The 6,721-nt window shown below is 39.5% G+C and overlaps 1 pseudogene; it reads right to left on the bottom strand.

The window, feature by feature from the left end:
- Nucleotides 1-3,575: 3,575 nt before the first annotated feature.
- Nucleotides 3,576-3,705, bottom strand: LOC115072656 (annotated as a pseudogene).
- Between the last annotated feature and the right edge of the window lie 3,016 nt (nt 3,706-6,721).

Below are 6,721 nucleotides of genomic sequence, written 5' to 3'. Positions count from 1 at the left end.
TCATCACTCATGCTGGGATGAACTTTTCAGTAATGCAGCAGCCTTTGGGTCACCCATGCTCCTGTAAGTAATCCCAATAAACTCATATAAACTAGGCTTGGTGGAGTCATTTTTAAAATTACATTTGTTTGTTTACTTATTTATTGTGTTTGTGTACACCCACATGCCACAGTGAGAGTGTGGTTAGAGAAACAACTTGCAGGTGTCAGTTCTGCCCTTCTATCAGATGGGTCTCAGGGACAAGTGCCTTTACCCACTGAGCCGTTTTCCCAGGCCAAGGTGTAATTATTTCTTTGGTTTGACCTTGGTGTCCTATCTGAGGTGAATAAACAGTTGTTTACGTCCTCTTAGGAAAAGTCACACAAGAATCTGAAACTATATAAACTATGTAAAAGTCTTATTAGTTCCCTCTTTTGTTACTGATAGTGGTTGGTCTCACTCCCTTCCTTTTCTGCCTTGTCTTACTACTTTCAAATACCAACTATGTGAAATCTGTTTCCTACTCTGAAAATTTCTGCTTTTATCTTCACAATTATATTCTTTTTTATTTTTGTAATTTACTACTGTTTTGATATCACTGATAACTATTTGGGGCATTGTGAGCCATACAGTTCCTCTTTCCACAGCTTACTCTACTATTAAAAAATAGAAAAGCAGCCACGGACAATAAATAAGTGAATTTCTTAGCTGTGTTCCAATAAACCTTTGCAAAAATAGGCACTGGGCTGTATTTAGTTGTAGGATACAGTTTGCTGATCCCTTCTTTACAATATTAGATCAACTATTAACCCGTTTCCATTGTCAGTTGTTTGTCCATGTCTTGCTTTCTGATAAGTCAGATTACTAGCTGAAGATGTAGCTCACTGGTAAAGTGTTTGTCTGGCCTACATGAGGCCCTGAGTTCAGCCTCAAGTACCACTAGAAAAAACAAAACTAAATATAAGGTGATTTCTGATTATACGCCAGAATTGAATTTAAAGGACCGTACATAATTAGAAATTCAGGATGATAATCTTACCCGGACAACTTTTGCTTCTCATAGACAGGTAGACTAAGGTCATTCTTTTAATTCCCTAATTCAGTAGGTATTAAGATAATGTGAAGTAGGCAAGGAGATAGCTCATGGATAAAAGTGCTTGCCATACAAGCATGAGGACCTGAATTCAAATTCCCAGAACCCATATAACACAAGCATCTAAAATCCCAGTAATTCTATGGAGGCTTGGGAGGTAGAGATAGGAGAATCTCCAAAAGCTCATGGATCAGCTAGCCTGGCATATGCAGTGACTAAACAACAAAGAGATCTTGTCTCAAGCAAAGTGGACAGTGGGGACTGACACTCAGGATTATCTCTTGATCTCCACGTAACACACATTCAAACTCACACGCACACACACGCACACACACACACACACACACACACACACACACACTAACATAATGTAATGATGAATGAGTCCTTAAGGGTTTCACATGACAATCTAAGGTGTCCACCTTCTCTTAGCAGATGTCATGTTTTTCTACCTGCAGCTCTGTACATCTGTTAAAACTTCCATTTAGCTTTTAGACTATTTGCATGCACTTTCAAAACTGGTCTAGAAAGGTGGCCTCATCTCTAGGCTTTCTTCCTTCTTTAGATCTTAAATCCACCATTCCCCGTCTATCATTTGCCTTGTGATGTTTTCAAGCAGATATAGAATTTCTGTCTTTTTCAGCTGTTTTCAGTGAGAAATGAAATCAAAACCATCTATTCTATCCCCGCTGGAAACAGAATTTTCTTTATGACCATTTGGGGTCAGTATTTCCTAATAAATACTGTGCCTTTTCAATGTAGAGGTTTGAGATTAGTAGTTTCAGTCATCTGTATATCTTTTTTGGAGACTGCCTATTCATGTCCTTTGCCCATCTTAAAATCAAGTATCATTGTTTTTGTTGAGTTGTAGCTTTTTAAATATATATATTTATGATACTAACCATTATCAGATATCTGACTTGTAGTTTCAGTTGGCTCTGTGCAGCTGCAAGTTTCACATCCATGGAAAATATTCAGATGAGAAGTATTTGGAAAAAAATTGTCTGTACTGACAATGTACAGGTTTTTTGTTTTTGTTTTGAGACAGAGTTTCCCTGTACCCCACCAGTCCCGGAATTCCCTGTGTAGACCAGGCTGGACAAGATCTCACAGAGATTCACCTGCCTTTGTCTCCCACGTGCTGGGTTAAAGGTGTGTGCCATCACACCTGACTGTACAGACTTTTTTTCCCTGTTATTACTCCAGAAATATAGTATAACAACTATTTACATAGCATTTACATTGTTTAATAGTATAGATTTATTTTAAGCATATGGAAGCATGTTTGTAGGTTACACACAAATACTATGCCATTTTATATAAGGGATTAGCTAACACTTCTATGGATTCTGATAACCAGGGGCTGTCCTGAAACAAATCTCCATGGATAAAATACCAAGAGACAACTGCATTTTCCCCCCAGTTTTTAAAGATCGTGTGTGTATGTGTGTGTGTGTGTGTGTGTGTGTGTGTGTGTACGTGCGTGCATGTGTGCGTGCGTGTGTGTGTGTGTGTGTGTGTGTGTGTGTGTGTGTACGTGCGTGCATGTGTGTGATGTGTGGGTACTCAGAGGCCAGAGATGTCAGATCCCCCTGGAGCTGAAGTTACAGGCAGTTGTGAGCCATCACTATGGGTGCTAGGAACTGAACTCAGGTCCTCTGCAAAAGTAATACATACATGCTCTTAACCACTGAATCATCTCTCCAACCCTTTGCATTTTTCTCTTTGTATAGGTTGACTTTTACTCTGTTGGTTGTTTCCTTTGACATACAGAAATTTTTGATGTTTGATATTGTCTCATCTTTTTTTAACCTGTGCTTTTGTATCATACTCAAGAGAAGCTAAAAAAAGTACTCTGAAACTTTTACTCATATTTTCCTTGAGGACTTTTACAGTTTTAAGCCATACTGTTAGGTCATTAATCCATTTTCAGTTACTTTTGTATGTGGTGTAAGGCAAGGGTCAAACTTCATCTTTTTGCCTGTGTACGTATGAATTTTTCCAACATTTCCTAGAGAAATTGTCCTTTTCCTACTGTGTGGTTTAGGCATCATGGCTGAAGATAATTCAGCCTCCATACAACAATTAAACAATTTATATCAATAAAGACATTGCCATCACCTTATTTTTTTTTATGTGTATGCATGTATTGCCTGCACATAGGTAAGTACACCCGTGTCATGCAATGCCTGCGGAGAACAGAAGAGGCTATCAGATTCCCTGGAACTGGAGTTACGGACAGTTGTTAGCTGCCATGTGGGTGCTGGGATTCGAACCCAGGTCTTCTGCAAGAACAGCCAGTGTTCTTAACCACTGAGCCATTGCTTCAGCCTCCACCTTATCTTTTTAAAAATATTTTTATTCATTATTTGAAATTTTCATGTATGTATACAATGTATCTTGATCATATCCAATCCCCTACTCCCTGCTATAATACTCCCCAAGATCCCCCACCACCACATCTCCCTCCCAATATCTATTTAAATAACTTCTTTTTTCAGCCATATGTTTCTTTCTAATGAATTGACCATTACATTTCCAAATTTCCGAAATGGCCAACAGGTCACAGAAAGACATTTCTTTAGGCACCTGCTTGAAACCAATAGCTTCAGCAAGCCTTGATTCAGGGCCAATTATTTAACTTATTTTTAACCCACTGAGTTCAATTAGCTGCCTATACATGCATGGGTATGGGGTTATCCATTGGGGAGTGGGCAACCTACAGTGGCCACACCTCCAAAGACAAGTGACTTTTCCTTCCCCAGCAGCCATCACCTTCCAATAACTCCTCGGTAAGGGTTTGGTCCTTGAGAGCCCCTCAGCACTCCATGCTGGAATTTTAAACTGGCTTGATCTTGCACAGGCAATAATGGGTACTGTGAGATCATGTGTGCAACAACCACGTCATGTCCAGAGGACAGCATTTCACAGCTCTCCTTTCCATCCTCTAGTTCTTACATTCTTTCCATTCCCTCTTGAGATGTTCCCTAAGCCTTGGGTTGGGCACTGATATAGATATCTAGATGGCAAGACCCTTTTGCTGAAGACACTACATACTTTGATGGCAGGACAGAGAAAGTAATATTGAGTTGACCAGGAATCAACTTCTCCCTCTCTCTAGGCTACCCAAGTTTTTGGAATATCTGTTCATAGGAGTGTCAGTGTCATTTTTATTTCTGTAATAACTGTTCTAATACCTCCTCTTTCATTTCTAAGTTTAGTTGTGCTCTTTCTCACTTGCCAAGTATGTTGAGCCTTGAAAAAAAACTGTTTTACTGGTTTTCTTCTTTTTCTCATTTTTCTAAGTTTGACTTCTTTTCTAGTTGAGGTGTGAAGTTAGATTGTTGATTTGATCTTTTTTTTTCATTCTTTTTGAGACAGGGTCTTCTTTACCAACTTACCTAGTCCTAACTTACCTAGAACTCACTATGTAGACCAGGCGGCCTTGAGATCACAGAGATCCACCTGCCTCTGCTGGGATTAAAGGTGTGCAGCGATTTGATCTTCTAAAAGCAATTTTTACATTTATTGTGTGTACATGTGCATATGCACTGGCATGCCATAGCCTGTGTGTAGAGATCAGAGGACAACTTGCAGGGCATGGTTCTTTCCTTGCATCATACCAGTCCTTGAGATCATCAAGCTTGGTGGCAAGCTCCCTTACCCACTGAGACATCTCACTACCCCAGATGTTCCCTATCATAAACACATCTCTAAGTTCTACCTTCATCACATTATGTAAGTTTGGCATGGTATGCTTTTGTTTCCAGATATCTCCTAAATTCCTTTGTCTTCTTTGACCTAGTAATAATTTAAGGGTACGTTATTTCATTTCCACATATTTGTAGAATTTCTTGCTTTCTTTCTCTTATTTCTAGTTGTAGTATGTTGTTGGAAAAGATACTTTTATGAATTCAATCTCAAACCTAAGATTGTTTATGTCCTAAAATGTGGTCTAATTTGGAGTAAGCTTCATATGCCCTTTCATTTGCATTCTGTTGTTCAAGTCCTCTGTTTCCTTATTGATCTTCTGTCTATTCAAGCATTTCTGAAAGAAGAGAACTGATATCTCCTACTATTATTGTGTTGCTATCATTTCTCTCAACTCCATGTTTGTGTCATATCACATTTGGAGAGTGCTAATGTGAAGAGTATGTTTGTAATTAACATATGATCTTGCTTTGTCTCTTGTGACAGCTTTTGTATTAATTTCATTTTGACTGTTATTAAGTATGATCACTCCTGCTCTCTTTAGGCTCACATTCACGTGCAATATCTTTTGTGTTCTTCATTTTTAGCTCTGTGTGTTCCTAGATGAGTCTTTAGCAGAAAGTATATTAATGCACATTTTATACCTATTTCCTCCAAATAGAAAAATTCCTTCATGGAGGAAGGCTTATAAGGTACAGGATGTGAAATATACAAAGATCAGGAAGTTCCTGAAAATTGCAAGATTCATAAGAATTGCTAAGAAGAGACTTTCTAGTCAGCTGAGTGCCTGGTTATTCAGTTTTTGTGAGTCATCACCCATAATGGAGGAAGTTTTCCAGAGATACAGATGCCTTTGAGTCAATCATGCTCTTCTAAGTAACCCCAGTAAACTCAGTGGTTCACTAAGGTAGACTTGGGTAAAATAACTTTTTCAGTCTGTCATCAGTGCCCTAAGTGGGTGAACAGTTTGTTTACATATCCCTAGGAAAATCATGTAATATAATTAGTGCCCAAAGAGGAACTGACAGAATCAAGGATGAGTTAGGAAAGAGTGGTTACATGCTCTCTGTGATGGTGAGACATGCAAATGGGTCTGATCTATGTGAAGATAGAGCATCCATGGAGGCAATTCTAATCCTGGACTATCTTTCCCTATGTGGTACAGGATGGCATGCCTCCTTGCTCTAGTGGTGGTCGCATGCTCTCTATGATGGGCAATAGGACACACAACCGAAACTGAGAGTACAGCATCCTTAGGAAGAACCCCAGAGTGGCTGTCTCAACGTGGTATGGGGTGGCATGCCTCCTTAATGGGATCTGCCACATGGGTATGGGCATATCCTCCAAGTGGCTGATGAGCTGGAGAATATACTGCAACATACTAGACAGGGTCATAAACAGGTCTTTGTTGTGAGCAATAAGACATGTAACTGAGGCTCAGCTGTCTGCCCAGAAAGAACTTGCCTTTAAGGAAAGAATTGCTTTGGAAAAAAGACATGCAGATGCTATCCTCCTCATTAGTCTCAGATTTGGCAGGAAAAGTATAAAAAGGAAAGCTTAGATGCAGGTATGGCTTGCCATTTTTCACAGCTGTAAGAATATACAGGAAAGATCTATGCTAAAGAGCCCTCCCTGGAATCCAAAAACTTGGAAACCATGGGAAGAACTGGACAATGCAGCAGTGAAGTATACATGACAATCACTCCTCAAGTCTGAATACAGAGGGAGGGAAAATCCAAGATTCAGCATACAAATGGGGCTTTGGTAATGGCCCAGTACAGGAAACTATGATAATCAGAGAATACTCTGCATTTGAACTATTTGAGTTGGGAAAGGCTCTTTAACAAGAAATGAAAGCTCCTCACAGTCTGGCTTGTGAGGCTATGGGACATGGGGACACATGAGATCAGTACGAGGGCTGTGAAAGCAGAGAAACCT

Source organism: Nannospalax galili, unplaced genomic scaffold (genome assembly GCF_000622305.1).
Source record: "Nannospalax galili isolate Female #2095 unplaced genomic scaffold, S.galili_v1.0 scaffold463, whole genome shotgun sequence".
Taxonomy (NCBI): Eukaryota; Metazoa; Chordata; class Mammalia; order Rodentia; family Spalacidae; genus Nannospalax; species Nannospalax galili.
Note: the sequence above shows the minus strand (reverse complement) of the source record. Positions and strands in the feature narration are given on the sequence as shown.